The sequence below is a fragment of the Aythya ferina genome (assembly GCF_964211825.1).
Source record: "Aythya ferina genome assembly, chromosome: 5".
Classification (NCBI taxonomy): Eukaryota; Metazoa; Chordata; class Aves; order Anseriformes; family Anatidae; genus Aythya; species Aythya ferina.
Window position 1 is genome coordinate 22,033,655 of NC_140301.1, and position 25,966 is coordinate 22,059,620.

Sequence of the window (25,966 nt, forward strand, 5' to 3'; positions counted from 1 at the left end):
CAGTGCAAAGTCAATCCTAAAGATGTATAGGGCTCTAATTTTTGCATCCACAAATGCGAAGTACTACACCTAAACAAAGTATTAACATTAGAAAAAGTTCAGCATAATGTCTCTACCAATACAAAATGATCTTTAGAATATGAAAACCAACAGAAGTGAAAACACGATGGTGAAGGCAGAAAGTGGACTGACTGTAGGTATGGACCAGAGAACTTCATTACGCTGAGTACTCAGCTTTCAAGCCTTCTCATGTTTAATATTTTTTATTGCTAACACCCAGCCTCCCACAGTTGAGTTAAGAAAGCACAGAAATCATACTCTTACCCTTCATTTACAGAATGGATCTAGTAATTATGATGAAAGAAGATGCTGAAATGAAAGATTTACACTTTTTGCAAGCTTTTATACGTCACCGTTACTTCAGTAACTCCACTAACATAGATTTTGTTTTGTTTTGTTTTTAAAAAGGTCATGGTTATTAATTTCATGTAACCAACAATATATCCTGAGCATCTGAACAGTGGCAATATCTGATTTGACACCCAAAGTGTTTTAAATATCCATTATTTATGTCTTCACAGTCTACTAAATAACTTTACACGCAGCTTTTGTACTCCTCAAGTAAAAGTACTGGTGTTAATGTTAAATAGGTTAAAATATTTATATGATAATTCAGTATTAAAAATCCTTTGTCAAACCAATTGTATCAGCAGAATTCTGATACTTTTAAAAAGGCTGAACTTTCACAGGGAATGACCAGACTGTCTGCCAGGTCATCTGAGTTGCTAACATCAACAGAATCAAACTAGAGCACACAAAGATGACATTCTGCATCTCAGCAACAGAATGTGTTCATTATATATGGAAAATATTCATCATTTTATTCTTAATGACATGGGATTGCCTTCTGATATTAAAATTACATTCAGTATACCACTCTGTAGGCAAAGATATTTGATAGCATTTATAAATATTAATCTTGTTATTTCAGTCTCAGCTGTTGTTTACTGTCAAGCTCACAATAATGGATTCAAAGCTTGCCTACAAATATAAGCAAAAATACTGAAAAACTCATTTTTTCACTCAGAATTATTTTCACTGATTTTTTTGATCACATACAATGACATCAAAATGATTCAATGTAGAATGATTTTGATTCACAGCACCAGATTACATTTTCTTCCTAATATCATAAAAAGCAACATGTTCTACAATAGTTATCAATATACTTTCACTTCTATAGTAAACCAGGAGCAGCCCTATCTCTTACATAAACGATAGCTAAATCTATACTAATTAACTAAACATTTCATGGCTTGGGTTCTGGCACTGTCATGTGATCATCCCCAGTGTTTAACTGTTCAGTGTATTTTTGGCCTAGACCAGCTAGCAACCTTTGAGAGTGTGACCAGACTTATGAACAGCAAAGTGATAATTCTTTTCTCTCATGTCATGGGTCAAATACAGTTAATAGCATTCTAAAAGTTCTGGAAAAGAGAGGGAAGGACAGAGGACACATAGAAAATGGTATTATTCTCTGAGACTGTAATATCTTCTAGATCTGTGATTGCCATCATTTCTATTGTCCATGAGTGCTTAGGGGACAAATTCATACTTAAATGGAAATGACCCTTCTCATGAGAAAGGCTCATGAGAAGGGTATAGTCTTTAATTTCTACTTCAGCCTTACAGTTTTATAAACTACAGGTGTTTATAAAATATAGGTCAGAATCTTTTAAATTTGATTTTTGGTGATTTATAGATTTTGCACTGATGTACTTCAGAGCTTCTTATTTAGTACCATACAGTCACTTTCTTCAATGAGCCATTTTCTCTCCCTCTCTTTCTCTGTCTCTCTTAATTATTAAGGATGACTCTGTAGAAGGTAGATTTGTATTGAAATTCTCTCCTAAACAGGGAGAGGTGAAATTAGATTCTCAGTTTCTCACACATTTGGTGAAGGCTGTAACCAGTGGCCTGCTAGAAAAAAAGAACACTCTTTCCTGCTGTCTTTCATGTGCTGTGCTCTGAGTAGCTTAAAAAAAAAAAAAAAAAAAAAAGCCTCATGTCCCCAAACAAAACAAAAACAAAAAAGCCTGATCTATTTGTGAAGGTTTAGGTGTTATACTGAGATTTAAATGACTTCATGTACGTTCGGCAGAACTTATGAAATTTAGATTCAAGAAAGGAGGATGAAGCCATGAGTAGAGCTTCTGGAGGTTTTCAGCTTAAATGTTGGACCTGCTGTTTAAGTATATTTGGGAATCTCACCCTAAATGTTTTTAGTATTCACATAATTCAAATAACCTCACAGCTGGATGCCGCAAATTCTCAAAATGGCATTTTCAAAAAGAATAAGGCATAATGACAAACAGAGCACTGCAAATATAGTCTCAGAGTCTGAGAGAGACCTTCAAGTTACACTACAAACTGTTCTTAAAATATACTTAAATTCATTATTTTGCTATCAGTGCTCTGAATCCAACCCTAATGCCACTGGTTTAAAAAGTTTCTGAAAGTGAGATCTAATTCCATCATTAGGGGACAGATTGTTCTAAGAAGCTGGATTAGAGCAGCATCAGCATGAATTTCAAAAACTTGCATGGAGCTATAAATATAATGTGCAATATTTTGCAATATCTAATGTGTTTTGGTCTAATGTTGAACATGCCCCATTGTTAAAACCAGCTGTGTTCTTTCACTTTTCATTTCTATAAAGCTATGATAAAGGCTGTCAAAGCAAACCCTGCAGCACCAGCCTTTCTTGATAAAAGTTCTGTGTACACAGTACATAGTAATCTCAAGATGGAACTTTGTTTCAAACCAGAACAAAATCTTCAGCTAATTATAAGTGAACTATATTAAGCACAAAAGGCAATTTCAATTTATACTGAACAAAGTTGCATTTTACTCTTTCATTTCAAAATGCATTTGTCGTGGTTTCTGAAACTAATTGAAAATTCATTTTGCTTAATTTTCTAAGGTTATTTCTTTTATTGCTTTTAAGTAGTCTGTGTAATACTGTAACATCTAAATCCCCCCAAAAGAAGATTAGAGGGGCTTTTTTTTTTGTGTGTGTGTGTGTGTTAATTTGTATTTAAAGCTTTAGAATAAGAAATGAATCATTCTTTTCATTCTTTACATCACATTAGTGCAGCAATCACTAAACTAACGCTCTTATTATGAACACATTCAAAGCACTTGGAGGAAAATTGCCAACAGAAGTGCTACATAAAAATAGGTCTGCTGTTGAAACAGAAGAGGATTAAAAATAAAATTGTAGTTTATAGGTGACCGGTTAAAGGGAAAAAAATTGTACATTTTTATTTGTTTTGACTTTTCTGCATATGATATAAAGAAAACCTGAGGAGCATTTTTTTTCTTTCTTTCTTTTTCCCCTAGTTACTTTTTCAGCTATAGTTTATGGAAAAGCTGCGGGGTTGTCTCTTCTCCTTTTCATGAAAGCTTTATGACCAGTGCATAATTTACACCTTCCTTTATAGTTAATCACAGTATTTGACTGGACCCATGCATAAAGATATAAAGGTTAAAAATGTTCCAGTCATGTATTACCTTGGCTCTACATCTCTGAAAAACTTTGAGTGGCTGTCTTTTGTGTGTTGAACAAGACAACAGTAAGTTTTATCAGACAGAATTCAGACCATATTTGGATCTACTAGGAATGATCATATCAACAAGAAGACAGGTATCAGCAAAAGATATGAAAATAAGTGGGAGGCCACCATATAGGAAGTCACTTTGTTGACTCAACACAGCAGCTGGGGTAGAAGCTGGACCCCACTGTGAAGCCTGGGAATGAAATCAGATGACATGCTGAAAGAGCTAGTTAATTCCTTAGAGAAGCTGCATGGTTGGCATGGGACTTTCTCCTGGGATGCAGGAACTCACTGGTCACTTTAGCTTGAGTGTTGCTAAATGTGGCCCCAACTCCAGATGTGAGTGGAGTTTTCTGCTAGTCTCTTGAGACTAGGACTGGTTATTCCCTGGTTTGTTTACTGTGGGTAGCAGTGTCTGCAATCCAACAGTAATTCTGCAGCCCAGGTATCGGTGGCAGTGCTGGTGGGCAGTTGGAAGTTCCAGACATTTCCTTTTGGCCCTTGAGTCAAAGAAAAATTTGAGAAGAAACATTTTGAACCCAAGTTAGGAAAGATGTGAACAGGCTGCATGAGCAGAGGAAGTTTATTTCAAATGAATCACATCATCATTGCAGTTTCTTCTTCCTTTCTACTCTGGAGTCTGTAACACTTCTGGGAAAAAAAAAAAAAAAAAAAAAAAAAAAAAAAAAAAAAAAAGGCTTACTGTAGTGGGAACTTGGTGAACAGAATTCAGAGAGGTTGGCAGAAGTGACTCAGAGGCTGCTCAAGACTTCTCAGCAGTGTTAACTGATTTTAGTTCCCTAATGCTAAAGATAAAACTATACATCTGAGGCTATGAGCTAGGATGAGAGACATATAGAGTAGTGATTTCTCTTTCTACCATTAAAGGACTAGAAGAGATATTTGGTTTTGATGGTTACTCAACTTCAGGGGCTGCAGGAACAGCCAATTGTCATTGCCTGGATGTGCAGGCAGGACACAGAGGTTAAAAAGCCATTTTGCTACTTTAGCCAAAGGAGCAGTCTCCTAAACCTGTTATTTGATCCACTCTAGGTGTTCTAGGCAAATCTTAAATACCTAAACCTAGGTACATTGTTAAAAGGAAGTGTATCAATTGTATGAAAGAAGAAAGGAAACAAGTAAAAGTCATGTAGAACCCAGGGCACGTAAGGTAATCTTCCACCCAGAAAAGGTAATCGGTCATTCATTTAATCATTATTGGTCTTTTTTAGTCATAATTTATTTAGTTAGAAAACAGACAAAATGATGTAATCTTTATTGAGGTATCTCGGTAGCAGACTCTAGGTCTGAGATGCATGGATTTCAGACCCAGAAAGAAAATTAAACAGATGAACCTGACATTAACCTTATTACAGTCTACTGTGCACTTGCTAATAGGTAGTGTTTGTGTGCCCAGCAGGCTGTGTAAGAAGTAACATCCTACCAGATAGGACCTTCAACAAGCATTACAGTGCTATAAGGTGTTAGGACCCTTAGCACACTCTCCTCCATTCTAGAAAGTTAGTAAGCTGGCTTCAGGAATTTAGCTGGGTAAGTTCAAGGTCAGCTTGCTCTTTGATAAAAGCTGTTGTGAAGAAAGCTAGAAAAAGCTTCAGTGAAGGCCTGCTTGTCCCTCACTTAGGAGCTGCTTTAAGATGAAATTTTCCTGCTTGGTCCCCACCACTCCAACACTGTAGGATTTTTGCAGCTGTGCCAGTGCTTGGTCAGGTACCTAAATGATCCATACCCTGGCCCACGGATGAATTCTGAGCTTGACCTCAGATTGGCCTCACCATTAAGAACCTCCCTGGCAGTTGCTGCACTGTGTCTGACCCTGACTGATGTCTCTGGACCTGACTGTGACCGTGACTTGCTGACTTGACTTCCCAGCTTGACCTTGGAGCAACTTTATCACTATGGATATGTTTGATGGTCTGGACTTTCAGCTGGACCTGATTACTATTACTGGACCTGTTCTGCTTGACTTGCTCATGTGCTATGGGACTGGGCCCTAGACAGTAAAGCCAGTTCCTTAGCCCTTAGCTCCTTGGTGCTCCCTGACAGAAAGTGTTCTGCAACCTTTTGCTAAATTCAGGTGCTACTGAGCTTAGGACTCATTAGGCAGAAAGCTAAGAAAAGGTCATAATACGAGAAGAACACCAAGCAAGCAAAAAAGGAATAGTCTGCTAAGGTATCTGGAAACAAAACCAATGTGGACTACATAAACTGGAGAATCCTTTTAAGGAATGAATCAGTAAAAACAGACTTATCAAGGTTTCCTCCCCTCCCCTCCTCTCTCCTTCTCTTCCCTTCCTTTTCCACTTTTAAATACTTTTCAAATGTGACATATTTGGCATACATATCATGTACATATATATCATGTTACAACGGGAAGCTTGGAAACAATAAGTAGATTGGGTAGCAACCAAAAAGATTACAAGTGAGGAGGACCAAAGGAAGGCTTTTGGTGTGTCCAGAAGTTACCAACCCAAGGTTCATGTGTCTTCTCATGAAGAGATTGGTTTGATGTCTAAAAAGGGCTAGATAAATGTAGGCTGGTTTATCATTTTTGTTCCCCCACTAATTTGCTATTTGGCAAATGATACAATGCACAGCTCCGATACATCATTCATTTGATTTGCTCATGACCAAGATCTGGGATGTGTGGCATATTACGTCCTGTTCCTGCCAGCTCATTCCTTCAATTTCAATGTGTTAGGTTAGAGGTTTATGGGTCAATGCTTTTCTGATTAGGTTATCCTTTTCCATTTTCATTTCAACATTTTAGTGACATAGTACAATGCTGAAAGAGGCTGAGTCTGGCAAGCTGGGAGCCACAGACAATTCATGATCTTGACAATTACCTGTTCTCAGGCAAGACTGAGACTAGCAAGTGTATCAGTTTTCAGCTGTATTTCCAGACATCAGAGGTGCATTAGGAAAAGGAGTGTTTTTCTTCTCCTTCAAGAAGGAAAAAATTAAAAGCCATCTATCTAAAACTTTGTATTTCAAATTGGAGACTAGCTTGGGTGAATCTTGTCTCTGATAGAATCATATGTATTCTTAGAGCTATGACCTTGGGAACAGAAATGACCAAGATGACCAAGCATGCATGAACATTACTGAGTAGAAAAATTTAATGAGAGGCAGATTCAATTTCCTGTTGTCCTTTGGCCAACAAGAAGTTTCATGGTTCATTGTCCAATCTTACATGTACTGTTTTTGGGTAGTATGACGGCACAGCAGGAGCTCTGTGCCACTTTGAGGATGACATTCTGTAGATTCTCCCACAGGCAATAAAGACTCTACTTGGGGAGGTCAGAGCTAACGAATGGAGATCAACATTTGTGACAAAGATGTTGAAATTTCAGAATGTAGTATAGATAGATATCTTCACTCTTAGGGAGAGCATGACATATCACACATCTTAGTGGAATGGCTGTGTTCACCTCTTTGAGCTAGTTAGACCCCCCTAAATTTTGGTTGGGATTAACATGCATTTTGTCTGTCTTGGGACCAGTGCTTTTCAATATCTTCATAAATGACATAGATGATGCGATTGAATGCACTCTCAGCAAGATTGCAGATGATACCAAGCTGAGTGGTGTGGTTGTTTACAAAGAAGGAAGAGATGCCATCCAAAAGGACCGGGACAGGCTGGAGAAGTAGGCCCATGTGAACAGCATTAGTTTCAACACATCCAGGTGCAAGGTGCTGCATTTGGTTTGGGGCAATCCCCGACAGGAGTACAGACTGGGAGAAGAACTCATTGAGAACAGCCCTGTGCAGAGAAGGACTTGGGGGTTCTGGTGGATGAAAGGTTCAATATGAGCCAGCAGTGTGTGCTTGCAGCCCAGAAGACCAACTGCATCCTGGGCTGCATCAACAGAGGAGTGGCCAGCAGGTCAAGAGAGGTGATTGTTCCCCTCTACTCTGCCCTTGTGAGGTCCCACCTAGAGTAGAGCATTCAGGTTTGGGACCCCCAGCACAAGAAAGATGTGGATCTCTTAGTGCAAGTCCAGAGGAGGGCTACAAAGATGATTAGAGGGCTGGAGCACCTCTCCTGTGAAGAAAGGCTGAGAGAGCTGGGGATGTTCAGACTGGAGAGGAGAAGGCTCTGGGGAGACCTCATTGCAGCAGTACTTAAAGGGAACTTATAAAAATGATGGAGAAGGACTCTTTACTTGGGTAGATAATGATAGGACAAGGGGGAATGGTCTTAAACTAAAAGAGGATAGGTTTAGACTAGACACTGAGAAGAAATTCTTTACTATAAGGGTAGTGAGGCACAGGAACAGGCTGCCAAGAGAAGTTGTGGATGCCCCATCCCTGGAGGTGTTCAAAGCCGGGCTGGATGGGGCCTTGGCCAACCTGATCCAGTGGGTGGCATCCCTGCCTGTGGCAGGGGGCTTAGAGTTAGATAACCTTTAGGGTCCCTTTCAACCTGAGCCATTCAATGATTCTGTGATGATTCTATGACTCAGAAGTTCTGATGTACAAGCCATATTTATATCTTCATTTTATTTTCAATTACTTAAAGTTAACTGAATAACAGTCATTAGCTAAATTAATGTTAACATTACTTAAATTTTCTATGTAGAAGACTTAAGTCTTAACAATTAAGTCAACCTTAAATTTTCATGTACTACCCTACAGATAGTTAATGCAACTACTGTAATTTGATATATTAAAAAGATATGAAAAAAATGCTTTTTCTTGTGCTTTGTTTTATGTGTGCTTATTTAATCCCCATTCTGTTTTGAATATATTCACCAGAAGCAAAATATTATTTTCCATTTGCAGTTATAGATTTGCTCCATGAAAACACCCTGTGATATTTACTGTGTGTGATTAGTTGTGGGAAATCAGTTAGAGGGAAACATTGATTTTTGGCATATGCTTGACTATGGCAAAAACTGTTCTCCTTACTTTGTGTTGTCGATAAAGGATTGGCTATTTTTCCAGTTGTATCCTAAAAAAGGTAAACATGACTATTTTCAATCACAGTTGACTGAAAAGTAAGCCTTTTATGAGTAGAAACACTGTAAATATCTTTCTTTTTCACTTTCATAGCCAAATGCAGAGGGAAAAAAGAGTAACTTCACATTCCAGTGAAAAACAGAAGAAAACAGAAAAAAAAGTTCAAAAGGAGTTTTATTTTACCCTTTCTAGAAATTAAATATAGTCTCAAAATGTTCCAAACCCAAAGTATTAACATGTTTCTTATGGTTCTTAAGTATACTGAAGTTGGGTTTTTCTATTCCAGGTTCTTTACATACTTTATGAAATTTGATTATGATGAATGTTTTCACAGCTTTCTAAGGAAATTCTATATATGAGGTTGAAAATATATTCCTTTCTAACAGGAAAGATGCTCCATCTTTAACTCTGGAGGCACTAATATTGCTATATGATAGATAGACAGATGGATAAATGGAAATTTAATATATTTCTGTACTCGAGAGAAAATACACATTTCATTTTCCTCTCCAGCTGTTCACTTCTGTTCATGTCTTCTTGGGATATATACGGAAAATATCATAACTGTAGCTTCCCATTATATGTAATCTAATTTGAGCCTGATGACACATTTTATTAAGACTTCTAAATGATTCCTTAGATCTTAAAAGACATTTATATTTTTGTTTAATCTCTAGAAGTCATAAATGCTAATCGTCAATTCATATGCTGGATCTTTAGCCTTGCTGTGTAAAAAACAAAAACAAAAACAAAACAAAACAAAACAAAACAAAAAAACTCTTCTTTTATATACAACATTTCATCTTTTCAAATAGTTGTAAAAGGGACGGTAAAGCCAATATATTTTATCTAAAATGTATTTAAACCACCTGGGGCATCTGTATGACTTCTAAATATAAAAGGTATCACTTCACTGTAGGAGATAAAGCAAGATAAATAACTACTAGTAAAGTTATGGTTCATGATTCAGTAACATGCATCTTAAACCTGGAGATGAAATTGTCCATCCAGGTGAGATATATGTTAAGAGTCACTTCACAGAACTAATACGCACAAATGAATCTTTGACAAGAAAAGAAGCATACAAAACCAATCCATTTCATGAAGAATAGACACAAAAGAAGGAAGAAAATCAGCCAGTTGTACCAATTACGGCAATAAACTTCTGCTTTTAATATTTTGTTTTACCAGTTTAGATGGTGATCTATGGGATTTCCATACATATGATGAAGGGCCAGTACAAACAGGCAGAAAAGTCATACTGTGAGTTGAATATATCCTGAATAGATCAGGTCTACACCACATGCACAGTAAGTGAAACATACTTGCTTCCAGGAGTAATATTCTTGGATCCACTAATTTTGGAGAACAGATTAATAGTTTGAGCAGTCTGATACCACAACCCTGAGTAGGAGCACAACATTGCCACCCAGAAGCAACCCAGGTATACTCCATCTCTTCACTGCTTTCTGGTGAACCACTGAAATCCTGCATAGAAGTGAGATTCCCTCTGTCCTTGCTACTCTCTTTGATCTCTGTCAGCTCTAATACTTCATACATTGAGAGTATACTTTTGGCCTCTGGCCTCTGGGACTTCCTGTGATGCCATGACACGAACACAAGTAGTGCTGGAACTTCACTGAAGGTTTAGGCTCTGTATGCCTGATGTGGCTTCTCCCAAACATTACATTCACAATATGGAAACCTGAAGAGAGGTTGTGGCACCATAAAGCAGCAAAACCAAATATGTGGAAAGCAATATTTTTCCAGTTTCATCCTAGACCTTTCAGACAGTTTTCTGTTAAGCAGGTGGGGCAGGTGCACCTTCTTATAAACCAGAGTATTGCACTCTGCTACTGAGGAACATAAACATTAAGAAGTTTTTACCTCTACAAAGTTCTAACTACTGTGAGTGGAAGATACGAAGGGCTCTTCTGACTCTTAACCCTCTTGTGAACTGACATATGCAGGGCGTTTAGTCTGTGGAAATCTATAAACTTGAACAACTGTAGTATGCAGTCCACAATACTGCTAGCCGAGTGTTATACAAAAGGTAACTAAAGGTAGCTAGAATCAATCAGACAAAGGAAGAAAGGAAATATTTAAGTTGATTGTATGAAAAGTCTCCTGACAAAATGATACATTATCCAGTGGAGTGATTTCCTGAGGGAAATGATGGAAATACCATCAAAAGAGAGCTAAACTGAATTTGACAAATAGAAATGTGCTTCAGGAAAAGTTCTGTATGTATCCTATGTCAAAGAAATGTGCTGAATACACATCTATTTCTTAGATTTCATTGGTTCTGCATCTGTATATTCTATGCATTAGAAAACCAAATACTTACAGAAGCTGAGTGTGCAAACCTGAACAAAATTATTTTCATCATTCTTAGCTAATCTTTCTAGATCCTCCCTGGTGGCAAGAAAGAATTAGGGAATCTGTTCAAATTTCTGACAAATGTTTTCCAGGGGGTTTACTGCAGTGGTAAGATGCAGTACGTACTTGATCCTTAAATTAATTTGGTTTTCTATTCTCTTCCAAATTAGAGTTCATTATTCCTGGCTTCCTTGCTTGATTTTACCTTTTCTAATGGCAAAAACCCTTTAATTTCATGCACATCATTATTACACCTAAAATCTATTCCAAGTAATAACAATAACTTAATGTAAAATTCATTTTCTCAGATAATAGTCAGAGCCAAATGCAAGGTAGATCAAAGATATTACAGGACATGTGACCCCCTGCAGAGAGTGAATTTTCTGTGGTTTCAGATTGTGTCGAAAGACCTCACCACAGAGAAGCAGAACCCAAACTGTTCTATGTGGTTGTCTTGCTCCTCTCTTTGTTCTTTTCCATATATTTTCTTGTTAATTTGTGATTTAAGAATAATCTGTTTTGTCATGGAATTAAAATACTCATTTAATTTTCAGAATTACGACACAGGTAATTTGGGTGGTAATTCCCATGGTTTTGAAATGGTGAATACTGAGAAAGGTTAATAGATTACTGTGTAGACTACTGTGCAGGTATGTTATTAATCCCTGCTTGACCAGTCCTGCTGCAGTTTCAACTGAATGTCTGTCATGGAAAAATACCTGTTCACAGAACTGTTCATAAAAATTAAAACCTTTTCATTCTGCAACACTATTACAGAAGCAAAAAGGCAGTTTCTTCGTATTTAATAAACACTCAGCAAGTATGCTGAATAACAAACAAATCTCAAGAGCCAAGTGCAAGACTCAGGAATACATTTGAAAGAGGGCTGAGATATATTTTTAGAAAATTGCTACACAGCTAACTGGCTAAAATAGTTTTTACAGATGTGATGATGCATGACACTAACAGTTTTTCTTTTGTTAAGCAAAGGCAAGACTTACACGTTCGTGTTCCTATGAGCCTGTTCTGCATTACAGTAGCTTGTGTGTTTTAAAGAGATTTTTCTCCAAGGAATTGTCTTACTGTGTTAGCAGGAGAGAGAGGGTGTAAGGAAAATGGAGCAAAATAAAGGCTCTTTCCCACATGAATAATCTGTTTAGTGTGACGTGGAATTGTGTTTATCTTGCTGGATTTTAAAAGCCTTTTCATTTTTCATTTTCTGATAGCAAAGTATGGCATCTAAATCCAGAATCATTCTTTGTGATTGGAGTATCAAACACAGCTGAACTCATCTGGGCTACTGGTTAACAATAAAAATGACTTAAACTGGATTTAATTAATTTAGATTGCAATTTGATTTGAGTTAGAACTAAGCTTTGTCTATTTATAAAATAAAGGTGACATATAAATAAATGAGAGAAAATATTTTTTATTTTTGAAAATGACAATAACCATGTTTTACTCCTAAGAATCATTTTTAGAGATACTATTAAGAAGACATGGGATATGACTCAGGAGAGAAACCTCTCAAAAAAGAGGTGGGTGGCCATCTGTCTGTTAACTCTAGCCTAAATAACCTTTTTGATATTTTTCTTTGGTGACACCTCAAGGATAATGAGTCTAAACCTCATCTGCTGACATGGCTGCCTAAGATAAAAATTTTGGAGAATATGTATAAAATCCTCTTCTCTTTTTATTTATTTTTATTTTATTTTTATTACGTTTAAGACAAAATATTCCACATATGTTTTGGCGTTCACAGCACCATCATTTTAAAATCAAGGCTGTAATCACTTAAAATGGTAAGTACTGAGATTTCAAATTCCCACTAGATGTCACTACAGGACATCAGTTGGATACAGCATCTCGGCAGGCCTCTGGAATTCTGACAGCTAGAAATGATACCTGTGGTTTTGTGTATAAAACTACTGTAACTGTTTGCACATTTAGAAAAAAAAAAAAGTAACAATAAATTAAACTTAAAGAATAAGGTTCTTAACAAATACAGTGTCAGCCTGCTTTCTGAATACCAGGTGAGAAGAATGTACTTCCAGACTCGCTACTAGCCTCTCCCTCCTTCCTCCCCCCCCCCCCAAAAAAAAAAACAGCAATTTGAAAGTGACATACACATCCTTTCTAACAGTAAGAGAGTATAAAGTTTAAAAACCAACCAACCAAAACAAAACACAAACAACAACAACAAAAAAAGCAGGAACCCAAGATTTACAATATTTTTATTGCTACTTGTTAGTTTCAGGGATACTGAATAAGTAAGGTTGTCTTGGGTTAATTAATATGGAATTTGTGTATCTTTCAGAGAACTAGCACTAGCACCATAATATTTATTATAGAATTAGCATCTAAGTGTCTTTTTATTTAGAATTAGCTAATTAAGACTCGCAAGCACTAAATCTAATAAAAGTTCATAGAAATTGTTAGTCAAAATACTGGCAGGTAAAGGAAATATGGATCTATGTATATGGAATTTTTTGCTCTATGAAGCAGTCCCTATTTTTAAGATTAATTTTATCAGGAATGACTAAATGGAGGACTATGAATATTCATGAGTGCTTTATTTTGCATATGGTATTCAAGATTCCAAACTGGGCATTCAAATGGCACAATTTGTCTCAGTGGTCTGCAAATATGATCAAAATAGTTTTGCATTCATCAGTTGCTGCTGAATATATACATTCATTATTTAACCAGCTGTAATGTTCTTGCAGAAGTTATTTAAATAATTATTTGAGTAACACTCTGCACTTTTATTATAAATACAACATTACTGAATAGTGTTTCAATAAAACAGTCAAATTTGGAAGTTTTCATGTTCACATAATTATTTCTGTTGTATTCTTTCACCAAGCTACGATACATGTGTAGGAAAGAGATGAACAAGGAATAAAAAAACACAAGCACTCCATATACGTATACAAAGGAATCAAACAGAAGCCAGCAACATTGCATGGGATGGAGGGAAAAATAATCTTTTCTCCTCTGAACATCTCAGGAACAGCTAAACCTTATTTACACATCTGTGTGCCCAAATACCCAGCTGGAGTAAAAGTAACCAGTAATTCTGCAGTTATATGTACCCATTAGGGTAGAGGGGAATACTGGAAATGTACTAGCAGCATGACAACAAATGTGTGTATATGAAAGGATATGGTAGAGTAAGGGAAAGAGCAAGCTATTGAATATTATTGTATGTGCACCTGAACAAGAGTAGCTGAGACAAGAATATCTTGGAAGACAAATATAAAGGACTGAAGTTCAGACTGAATTTAGTTCTTTATAAGGTGAAAAAGAAACAAAAAGGAATTACAGTTCATAACAGGGTGAGTTATGAACATTTAAGAATTAAGAAGCTCAAAAATCAGGTTTCTACAAATCTTTGTTTATATAAATGAAAGACAGAAAGGGATCTTTTGAATGAAGGCCTCCTACAGACATTAAATTATGTAGAAATTCAGGTAGATAGTTTAATAGTCTTCTGTAAGGAAACCAGGCAGATATTCAGAAAATTTTTTATGGTTTCTGGTACTGTCCTGCTGTGTGATCTTGGACATCACATGCCTGTGTGTACCTCAACTTTTCATGTCTGAAATGCTATCTTTTGGTTGAGTTCCTTGACTAAAAACATCAAGATCTGGTAGAATTAACAGATTTATGTGTTAGAACTTCCCAGAAACTGTTGTAAGTGGATCTCCTATTTTTATGCAAAATAATAGTAAATTAAAAAAACAACAACAACACTATTGACTCAAGCTACTATTGTATCAGCATAATCACAGTACTTAGGGTTATATCACAGTAATATGAATCTTCCATTCAACAGAGAGTGATTTTCTTAATGTGACTTTTCCTTGGTATTTATTTTAATGGAAATACATAAAATTTAATGAAATTTAATTATGCTCCAGTTGGACTTATTTGGAAGATAAGTAGTGAATATTTGGTGATAAGACATATCACTTTTCATTCACAGGTAATTGTCATCATTCTGTCCCCTCACCCATTATATTAATTTATACCAGAAATAGCTTTAGATTTGTAAAATAATGCCAGTCTAAATAACATAAAATGACTGTCTGTAAGAAACCAGAGTTATGTGTCCACGTGTGTAAATGCAAGCAAAGATAAGGAATACTAAATGGAGGTATTAGGAGTGTTGTTAAACAATATTAGTTGTTTAATATTCTATTGATGATAACTGCATATAGCACTCTTTACAACAAAGAGGAGCTGCATGTACATACTGAAGAGAAAAAAATAACTAGTTTTTAAAGCATTTAACTTGGCTTCTCACAGGAATTCTCTTAAGCATGAGAAGAACTTGTGTATACACTGTGGGACTAGATTATATTATCACCTACAGTGGAAAGTTACCAGACTATATTTTAGACTTAAATTACTTTTTAAATTAACTACCTCAAACTAAAGGAGTATTTTTAGTTGTGTATACTGAGGTTTTCTAGCATCTGGGACAGTACTTTACTGTGATACTAAAGCGTCATGCACTGAAAATACTGGTAAGAGTGAGAGTGAGCCCTGGAGCAGACATAGACATGTCTCAAGTACCTCTAAAAAGTATGTATGCTTACTTTTAGCAACAACAAGATATGCTATGTGATGCAAAGTTTTGATTGGAGCCTCCCAAAATGTGTGGTGTTCTCCATCTAAAGGATAGTGAACAACCATTTAAAGCCAAAACATTATGGGAACTTCTACAAGTCACTCAGTTGCTTGGCATCCAAGCTTTCTTTTTTAAGAAGCCTTCAGATGAAAGAGTTGTGAAAGAAATTGAGAAAGTGTGCTTCTGTACTGAACAATGACTTTCTGAGTTACCAGAGAGGTGGAGTGATAGTTGTGAAATGTGAGTTGCCCGTTTTCATTTAGTAAAGAATATAAGCCCTGGAATTACGATAAATGACACTGACTCTCAGAAACGAGTTGCTATTCAGATTCCTGCAGCTGTCCCAGCTGATAGTTTCCAATTAGAATGAAATTATTTATAACCAAAATGTAGTCCAAAGTAAAAAAAAAAAGTTCCATTTTTATGAGAAAAAAAAGAGTAAATGAAATAGTCATATGGAGTCAGCCTGTAGGCTACATTCAGTTAACTAACTTTAAGTTCCTTACTGCTGTTATAAGAAAGAAAAGGAAGACTAACACTACATCTAACTACAGAACATATATGCCAATTTAGTAATTCCTTTCTTTTTTTTATTACTAGTGCTTATGATTACAAATTTCTGGGTCAATGAATCATTCCGTGCTGCAGATGGAAACTGAGCCCTTTTGAATTTATGAACATGGAAGGCCAATAGAATAATGTAGATCACCCTCCTCTATCATCACTGCATACTGGAGTATTGAAACTCCCAATAAAATCAAAGAAAAATATGAGGTGACAGAAGCTATGGACAATTCGTTATCTTCCTTTTTTTTTTTTTTTACATCTGCAAGTAGTGGAACTTGATATAGATTGTAATGCATTATTTCATTATAGAAGAAGGAAGCAAAAATTAGAGAGGATAAGAGGAGTTAGAGCTGAGAGGCCTTAAAATAAAGGCTATAGATAACATCTCACAGGGAGGTTTTAGGAACGTGGATAGAGAAACTGTACCAAGACATTGTTTTGCTTATATCTCTATTTATTTCATACTTCTAACAGCTGAGTGCATATGCAAGGCTTATATTTTTCATTTTATGTGTAATTTACCTTTAAATGGGTCTCCCAGCACAAGAAAGATGTGGATCTCTTAGTGCAAGTCCAGAGGAGGGCTACAAAGATGATTAGAGGGCTGGAGCACCTCTCCTGTGAAGAAAGGCTGAGAGAGCTGGGGATGTTCAGACTGGAGAGGAGAAGGCTCCGGGGAGACCTCATTGCAGCCTTTCAGTACTTAAAGGGAACTTATAAAAATGATGGAGAAGGACTCTTTACTTGGGTAGATAATGATAGGACAAGGGGGAATGGTCTTAAACTAAAAGAGGACAGGCTTAGACTAGACACTGAGAAGAAATTCTTTACTATAAGGGTAGTGAGGCACAGGAACAGGCTGCCAAGAGAAGTTGTGGATGCCCCATCCCTGGAGGTGTTCAAAGCCGGGCTGGATGGGGCCTTGGCCAACCTGATCTAGTGGGTGGCATCCCTGCCTGTGGCAGGGGGCTTAGAGTTAGATGATCTTTAAAGTCCCTTCCAACTCTATCCGTACTATAATTTTATGATTCTATGAAATGGCACCTTACAAGATTACAAGAAATAATGCTAAATGTAATGTCCACTTACTAACAGTATGCTAGAGAGGCTAGAATTTGAGATATCTCTGGATTCTGTTGAATTCCACCCATTCCAACATTACCATCTGCATAGGTATGCCAGAATTTTTTCCTCCTTTGGAAAAGGCCTATTAACAATATTAAAATTTATGATATAAGTTGCTGTGACTTAAAATTTTATTTCTCCTCTCAGATATCAAAACAACCTAATAACAGGGGAGAATTTCGAAGTTAACTTCAAAAATTTAAGTGCATACTCCCTACCTCTTAGTAGAGAGCATAGAAGTATCTTTAAAAAATGAGAAAAAAAATGCTCACTTAGCTCACTTAGAAAAAAAGCTGTTTAATCAAACACAAGAGAAACTTCCTTTGGCATCTTGTTTGTTCTCTAGAAGACACTCTCAAGCAACTGCTGAATTTAATAACACTTGATAACAGGGATCTGACTAAATCTGCCTTATATAATACCTGTGGTGATACTATTTGAGAAAGGAGTATGTGATGCTCACATGCTCTATTTTTTGCAATGTAGGTGCAGCACCTTTGCTAGAAGAGCCTAACAAGAGACAAAACATGAGTATTCCACAATTGCTATGTGGAGATGAGAAATTCCAAAAGGTAAAAATTATTCTTTGACAAAGGATATAGACTGCCCTTTTTGTCATTGTGCTTCACCTTCTGTCTACCTAAGAAAAAGAGGAAGGTGGGAGTCTATAAAATTGTTTGAATTTGAGTCAGTAGATGTGAGCAGTCAAGGTTTTGAAAAACAGAACTTATATATGCCGTATTGATTTAAGCAGTAATACATCATCTGTTCTCCTGGCTTTACTGTAGCAAGATGTTATTTACATTTGTGATGTTGTTCTAACAAAAGCCTCCCAGAAGGCAAGTGTAATGTAAACCATAATAATAAGGAACCAAGCAAAACATTATCAAACTTATCAGTAAGCAAATAAAGCAGATTTATTTTTGCTGTTAAGAAAAAGAATCTCATCTAGTAAACTGACTGACTGATTTTCTCTATCAACACTTCTTCCATGGTTTAGTTGATATATGCAACACACAAGTTTCAACAGAACCTATGTATTGAATAGTCTATAAGCTTTGGCATGACATTATGCTGTCATATACCAAAGCTATAATTCTTATTTTCTTTGGCAGCAGCACAACATCAGTGTAAGTTTCCTTCCTCACTGACAGGACACTGTGTCCATGTTACATCTTTTATCAAGTGTTGATGCCCTTAAGTATGGCAACCTCCAGGAGAGATGTGTCTGACTGTGTGCAATCAATATGGAAAGATACTTTCTATTATAACATGACATGAGCTACACTTAAGCTAATTAATATATATATTTATACACACACATGTATAATTCTATTGGCTCAACGAAGCAATTGTTCAAATAAGTATGGATCCACTGTCTCATAAATCATTGATTAGCATAAGAATGTTAACAGAAATGTCAGTGACATGTCAGGAGAAACACTGTAGAAAATGTTTTCATCCATTTTGCATTGTGATTATTTCCTACCTTACACCATTCAACTTTTTGCTGTCTTTCAGAGAAATCAGCAAATATCCATGTTGACCATCTGCAGACAGCACTTACTGAATGCATTTCTTCTGACAGTATTACTTCCTTGGGAAACCAATTTTTGTACTCAAATAATGCAGTCTACAGTCTCTTCTGACTGAATTTAAGTGAAGAAGGATCCATTACCAGATAGACTTACAATTAGTTGCAGATAAACTGTTCTTAAAGTTAACTGCTGAAGAAATTAAGTGTAACCAGTTTCCCAGACAGCTTTCTCTAGGTTGCCTGTTTATTCCTTACTTGGTCCTAAATAAATTTGCTTGAGCATCTCAGGATATTTATCATGGACTGTAGCCTTTGCAGGTAAGTAAATAGTAGTTTACCAAGATTTTCTCACAGTCTATGCAATGAATTCTTACTACTGACAGGTGGTGGTGGCACCATAAAATAAGTTGTCTGTATAAAGCTTAGACTGAGACTTGAGAAACGTTGGGTGTATTTTCATAGTTGGAGTAACTCAGGTGTAATTTGATGTGATTTTTCTTAAAAACAATAGATACATCCAAAGTATCAATGCATTCTATCATTTATTCTTCCAAGGCAAATACTTTAGGAAGAAGTAATTCCACCTGGAAAAATTAAAATTCTTCCTGTTTCTTTGTGTTTGTGCAAAATTACGTGAGAAAACATCTGAGGAACATTCTAAACTGAGGTAATTAATAACAGTCATTGATTAGAGAAAAAAATAATTCCATTATGTACACATTCTGTCATATCTTGCTGTGTCTTGTCTGATAATTCACTAAGTTTACATTACTTATGAAATCCTTATGTTCTAACACCTAATAACAGCCTTAAAAATTATGACATAACATAACCTTGTTGATTATAGTGAATCATACCAACAGAGTTGTGGGTTTGTTGAACTATTCATATATGAAAAGAGAAATAGTGACATCAAAAGCTTATTAATAATATGATATTCATGTCAGATTACTTGATTTTGTTACCTTGATTTACATAGCTGAAGGGTGAGTAGAACTATACAGTACAATTGTTGCACAATGCAATAAAATCAGGCATCATGTATATATAATTTTCGCATGACACACCAAATGGTAACAAAGTTTTCACTCTAGAGCAAGAAAAATTGATGCTGCATCTGCCTTATCTTTCCAGCACATCACAGAAAGAATGTATTTCATTATAGATTTACATATTTTCTAGTATATTGATTTCTGATATGAGTATATTCAGGAAGAAACTGATCTGAATTTTAGTAAGACTGTCTACAATGACACACCTAGGATGGATAAAAATATTAAGAGAATATTCATATCATTTCACAAACATCTACAAACAAAAACACATCTTACTGCTGCATGGCATCCCTTCTCTCCAGAGTGGTGCAGAGTTTGGTGTCATTGGTAAACTTTCTGAGGGGGCACTTGATCCCACTGTCCATGTCAGTGACAAACATGTTAAGCAGTGCTGGTCCCAATACCAATACCTGAGGAACAGCAGTCGTTACTGATCTCTACCTGGACATTAAAAAACATTGACCGCAACTCTTTGAGTGCGACCATCCAGACAAATCCTTGAGCACTAAATGGTCCATCCATCAAATCCACATAACTCTGATTTAGAGACAAAAATATAACTGGGGACAACATCAATGCTTTGCATAAGAGCTGAGACTGACTGGCCTGAACATGGCTGTTTAAAAATTAACTCTTGCTGCTTCTCCTATTTGTCCCATTTGGAATATTTTTCTGCACTCAGGAAATAAGAATTCTTATCTCATTTTATGCTTCCAGTCCCTGATGGAATTGTTACCCATAAATTTGCACAGCATACACAAAATAATGAGCCATCAACATCAGACACACATGAGAAGAGTATAACATAACAGTAGAGAAGAACGCTTGTTCATAGATGAGTGAGGCAAGTGATAAAATTTCCCTAAAACTTAAAAGACGGTTCTGCTAATATGGCACACTGAATTCTTGTGCTATTATACATACTTTTAGACTTCCATTATATAGAGAGAGTTAGTGGAATTAAGGGAAGGGCAAATTCTGAATAATGCCACTTTTTCCATTGTTACCAAAGTAGAAGCAGGGTTTTTCCTCCATAACAAAACAGAAAACAGATCAGGCAGTACAAGTGCTTACATGCAAGCAGCATAATGTCAACGCAAATCATTTCCTGAAACTGAAGACCAAAGTCAGCTAATATTTCTAATATATTAGTTGTTTTCCCTCCCTCCCTCCCTGTATTCCTTCCTCCCTGTATTCCTTCCTTCCTTCCTTCCTTCCTTTCCTTCCTTTCCTTCCTTCCTTCCTTCCAAATTACTTCAGAAACAATGCTACAAGCAAAATTAATCAGAGAGCAATGTCCGTATGATACATATTTCGATGATATCTCACTAAAATTGCCATTCTAAACCTGAAGTTCTTTCCTGCTACTTCAGAGTCTTACTGCCTCAGAAGCAGTGATAATTTTAACAATGATTTCTATGGTAAGATGAATATATTTTAAATAAAACAGTAAAAAACAACACCCAGGAGGCATATCCAGTACATGGGACTACATAATAAGATTTGTGGTCCAAGCTGGATTATTCAGCAAACCTGGCAATCCTTTTGACAAGTCATGAGATACAACAAAGGAGTTATCCTTTTGATTAGGATCCATCTCCTGCTCTCCGAAGGTCTGAGATTAAATAAATGACCATATTATTTTTCGAGAAAAGTGTTAAGGACACATAGATCTAAATTTTGGCAGTGGTAAAGCATCCACTCAAAAATTTGAATTCAGTTAAATTGATCTCACTTGCGATTTTTTTGCATTTCATTTTGCACAAATTTCTATATATTTTTGATTGACATGGAAAAAGTTTTTTTGTACTTTGTGCTTATGTCTTAAATTTGTTAATGTTCATGTTGTTCCTTATGTTATTTGTCTCCTGCCACTTAGATGTTGATGCATTTCAATGTTTCTGCTCCTGTACAGCTTGCAAACATTTTGACGAAAGCAATCCTGACGAGAGAAGCTATACACTAGTAAATGTCAAGTATTTATAAAGAACAGCTCAATATCTCTGCTCTCTGACTTTAATTATGGTTCAGAATCAGATGCTATTTTATAAGGACTCTGAAAAAAGCAGAATATGCCAATCTCTGTATCTGACAGAATGCAACTATTCCCACTTCCTGTGGCAGAATCCATTATCCTCTGGGTTGTATACTTTAAACTAACTGTTTTTTTTTTTTGTTTTTTGTTTTTTGTTTTTTTTAATTATGCTGTTTAGAAAGACCTTAAATCTTCATGTTTTAACAGTAAAGGTATCTTCTTTACTCTCACTTGATTTCTGTAACCAGGATAAACACAATTTTAGGTTTTCACATGAGGTTTGGATAGCAAGGACAGCTCAGTCACATGTGGACAACTTGGTGACATGTTGGTCCATAGCTTCAGCATTGTGATGTTTAATAGTGAGCACTCTTCCATATACAACTTAATCATGCATCAGGAAATGAATTTTTAAAAATTCCTTGAAAATCTGCAGTCTGCTTTGTCATTTTTTTGCAATGAAACCCTTACCTGACAAGTTATGCTGACTTGACATACACTTGCCGAGGCAATCGGCTCCAGGGCAGACGCGTTCTGCAGCGGAGCAGGGGATCAGACAGGCAGGGCTAATTTTTCCGGCACTGAGCCCACTCGAAGGAGCCGCCAGGACCCGGCAGCCCTCGCGTGGGAGGTGAACGAGGTGAGAAGGAGGCGTAGGCAGAGCCAGCAGCGCCCCCTCATGAACTGCCCCTAGGGAGCGCGGCGACCAGGCCGGGCAAACAGGGAGTGGCACGTCAGGAGGGAGTGGTGCGGCAGTTCGCGCGGCAGTTCGCACAGGCAGGGCGAGCAGGAAGGGCAGAGCGCTCCCCCCCCGCCCATACGAACACCTCCTCTAATGGCGGTCTACCGCTAGCTCAGCTGCAATGCTGTACACCAGGCACAGCGCTCCCTCCAGGAAGTCTGTACGCACCCAGACCGACTGCCTGCTCAAAACTGCGGCAGTTCAGGTCTCCAGGTGCAGGGAGTGCCTGAGCCTGTTGCTACAACCTGCGGGGGGCAGAGAGACTGTGTGCGTGAGGTGCGAGCAGGTGGACGACCTGGTCTGCCTCGTAGCAGAACTCAAGGAGGAGGTTGAGAGATTGAGGGATATCAGGGAGTGTGAGCGGGAGATAGACTTGTGGAACAACTCCCCCTGTGCGGCCTGAAGGACAGGTGCTGGGGTGAGACACCCCAGATGGGGGTGGACCCCCTGCCTGTTGCTGTTGGGCAGAGGGAGGGGACCTAGGAGTTGAGGAGGAATGGAAACAGGTCCCTGCTCGACATTGCAGGCGATGCCCCCCCCCACTGGCCCCACCTTCCCAGGTGCCCTTGCACAACAGGTTTGAGGCCTTGGAGCTTGAGAGGCGGGTAGCTGAGGAAGAGGTAGAAAGTCTACCCAGGAGGATGCCTAGGGCGAGGAAGTCGACTCCACGCCTCAGGACTGCCTTCACCAAGACACAAAGAAGGGTGATTGTTGTGGGTGACTCCCTTATCAGGGGAACAGAGGGACCTATCTGTCGGCCTGACCCTACCCATAGGGAAGTCTGCTGCCTCCCTGGGGCCAGGGTCAGGGACATTGCCAGGAAGCTTCCCAGCCTGGTTCGCCCCTCTGACTATTATCCTCTTTTAATAGTCCAGGCCGGCAGTGATGACATTGAAGAGAGAAGCCTGAAGACCATCAAAAGGGACTTGAGGGGACTGGGACAGTTAGTGGATGGAGCGGGAGCACAGGTGGTGTTTTCGTCCATCCCTACGGTGGCAGGGAGGGGTACAGAGAGGACACAGAAAGCCCACCTGATAAACACGTGGCTCAGAGGCTGGTGCCAACACAGAAATTTTGTTTTTTCTGACCATGGGGTGCTTTACTCGTCACCCGGCCTGATGGCCACAGATGGGTCCCTATCTCAAAGGGGAAAAACAGATCCTGGGCCAGGAGCTGACGGTGCTCATTGAGAGGGCTTTAAACTAGGTGAGAAAGGGGACAGGGCTGAAACAAGGCTTGTTAGAGCTGTGCAAGGGGTAACAACGGCAAAGCTGGAAGACAAGGCCCAACTGAAGTGTGTCTACACTAATGCATGCAGCATGGGTAACAAACAGGAGAAGCTGGAAGCCATCGTGTGGCAGGCAGGCTACGACTTGGTTGCCATCACGGAAATGTGGTGGGACCACTCTCATGACTGGAGTGCTGCAATGTCTGGCTGTAGGCTCTTCAGAATGGACAGGCGGCATGGAAGGGGTGGTGGTGTGGCTCTCTATATCAGAGAGAGTTTTGAAATCGCGGAACTTGAGGCTGGGAATGATAAGGTTGAGTCCCTATGGGTTAGGATCAGCGGGAAGGCCAACAAGGCAAGCATCCTGGTGGGGGTCTGTTATAGGCCACCAAAACAGGGTGAGGAGACTGATGAGGCGTTCTACAGGCAGCTGACAAAAGTGTGAAATCGTCAGCGCTTGTTCTTGTGGGGGACTTCAAGTTCCCAGATATATCCTGGAAGCACAACACAGCCCAGAGAAAGCAGTCTAGGAGGTTTCTAGAGAGCGTGGAAGATAGCTTCCTGATACAGCTGGTTAGTGAGCCTACCAGGGGAGGTGCCCTGCTAGACCTTCTCTTCACAAACAGAGAAGGACTGGTGGGAGATGTGGTGGTTGGAAACTGTCTTGGGCAGAGTGACCATGAAATGTAGAGTTCTCCATTCTTGGAGAAGCCAGGAAGGGGAACAGTAAAACTGCTGTGTTGGACTTCCAGAGGGCTGACTTTGAACTGTTCAATACACTGGTTGGTAGAGTCCCTTGGGAAGCAGTTCTGAAGGGCAGAGGAGTCCAGGAAGGCTGGGTGCTCTTCAAGAAGGAAATCTTAATAGCACAGGAGCGGTCTGTCCCCACGTGCCCAAAGACGAGCCAGAGGGGAAGAAGACCGGTGGGGCTGAACAGAGAATTGTGGCTTGAGCTTAGGAGAAAAAAGAGGGTTTACAATCTCTAGAAAAGAGGGCAGGCCACTGAGGAGGACTATAAGGATGTTGCGAGGCAGTGAAGGGACAAAATTAGAAAGGCCAAAGCTCATCTGGAGCTCAATCTGGCGACTGCCGTCAAAGACAACAAAAAATGTTTTTACAAATACATTAATGCAAAACGGAGGATTAAGGAGAATCTCCATCCTTTACTGGATGCAGGGGGGAACTTAGTTATGAAAGATGAGGAAAAGGCAGAGGTGCTTAATGCTTTTGCCTCAGTCTTTAGTGGCAAAACCAGTTGCTCTCTGGATACCCAGTACCCTGAACTGGTGAAAGGGAATGGGGAGCAGAATGTGGCCTGCACTATCCTTCAAGAAATGGTTGGCGACCTGCTACGGCACTTGGAGGTATGCAAGTTGATGGGGCCAGATGGGATCCACCCAAGGATACTGGGAGAACTGGCAGAGGAGCTGGCCAAGCTGCTTTCCATCATTTATCAACAGTCCTGGCTATCGGGGGAGGTCCCAGTTGACTGGTGGCTAGCAAATGTGACGCCCATCTACAAGAAGGGCTGGAGGGCAGACCCAGGAAACTGTCGGCCTGTCAGTGTGACCTCAGTGCCAGGGAAGCTCATGGAGCAGATTATCTTGAGAGTCATCATGCGGCACTTACAGGGCAACCAGGTGATCAGGCCCAGTCAGCATGGGTTTCTGAAAGGCAGGTCCTGCTTGACGACCCTAATCTCCTTCTATGACAAACTGACGTGCTTGGTGGATGAGGGAAAGGCTGTGGATGTGGTCTGCCTTGACTTCAGCAAGGCTTTTGACACCGTTTCCCACAGCATTCTCCTCAAGAAACTGGCTGCTCATGTCTTGGACTGGCGTACGCTTCGTTGGGTTAAAAACTGGCTGGATAGCTGGGCCCAAAGAGTCGTGGTGAATGGAGCCAAATCCAGCTGGAGGCCGGTCACTAGTGGCGTCCCCCAGGGCTCGGTACTGGGGCTGGTCCTCTTTAATATCTTTATCGATGATCTGGATGAGGGGATCGAGTGCACCCTCAGTAAGTTCACAGATGACACCAAATTAGGTGCGTGTGTCGATCTGCTTGA

The 25,966-nt window shown here is 38.6% G+C and overlaps 1 long non-coding RNA gene across 1 annotated transcript in view; it reads right to left on the bottom strand.

Annotated features, from left to right (window-relative positions):
• The window catches only part of LOC311437671, a 147,682-nt gene extending 125,098 nt beyond the window's left edge, over positions 1-22,584 (bottom strand). Inside the window, exon 1 of the long non-coding RNA XR_014693630.1 lies at positions 22,403-22,584. This is a non-coding gene — a long non-coding RNA (uncharacterized lncRNA). The remainder of the gene's footprint in view (positions 1-22,402) is intronic.
• Between the last annotated feature and the right edge of the window lie 3,382 nt (positions 22,585-25,966).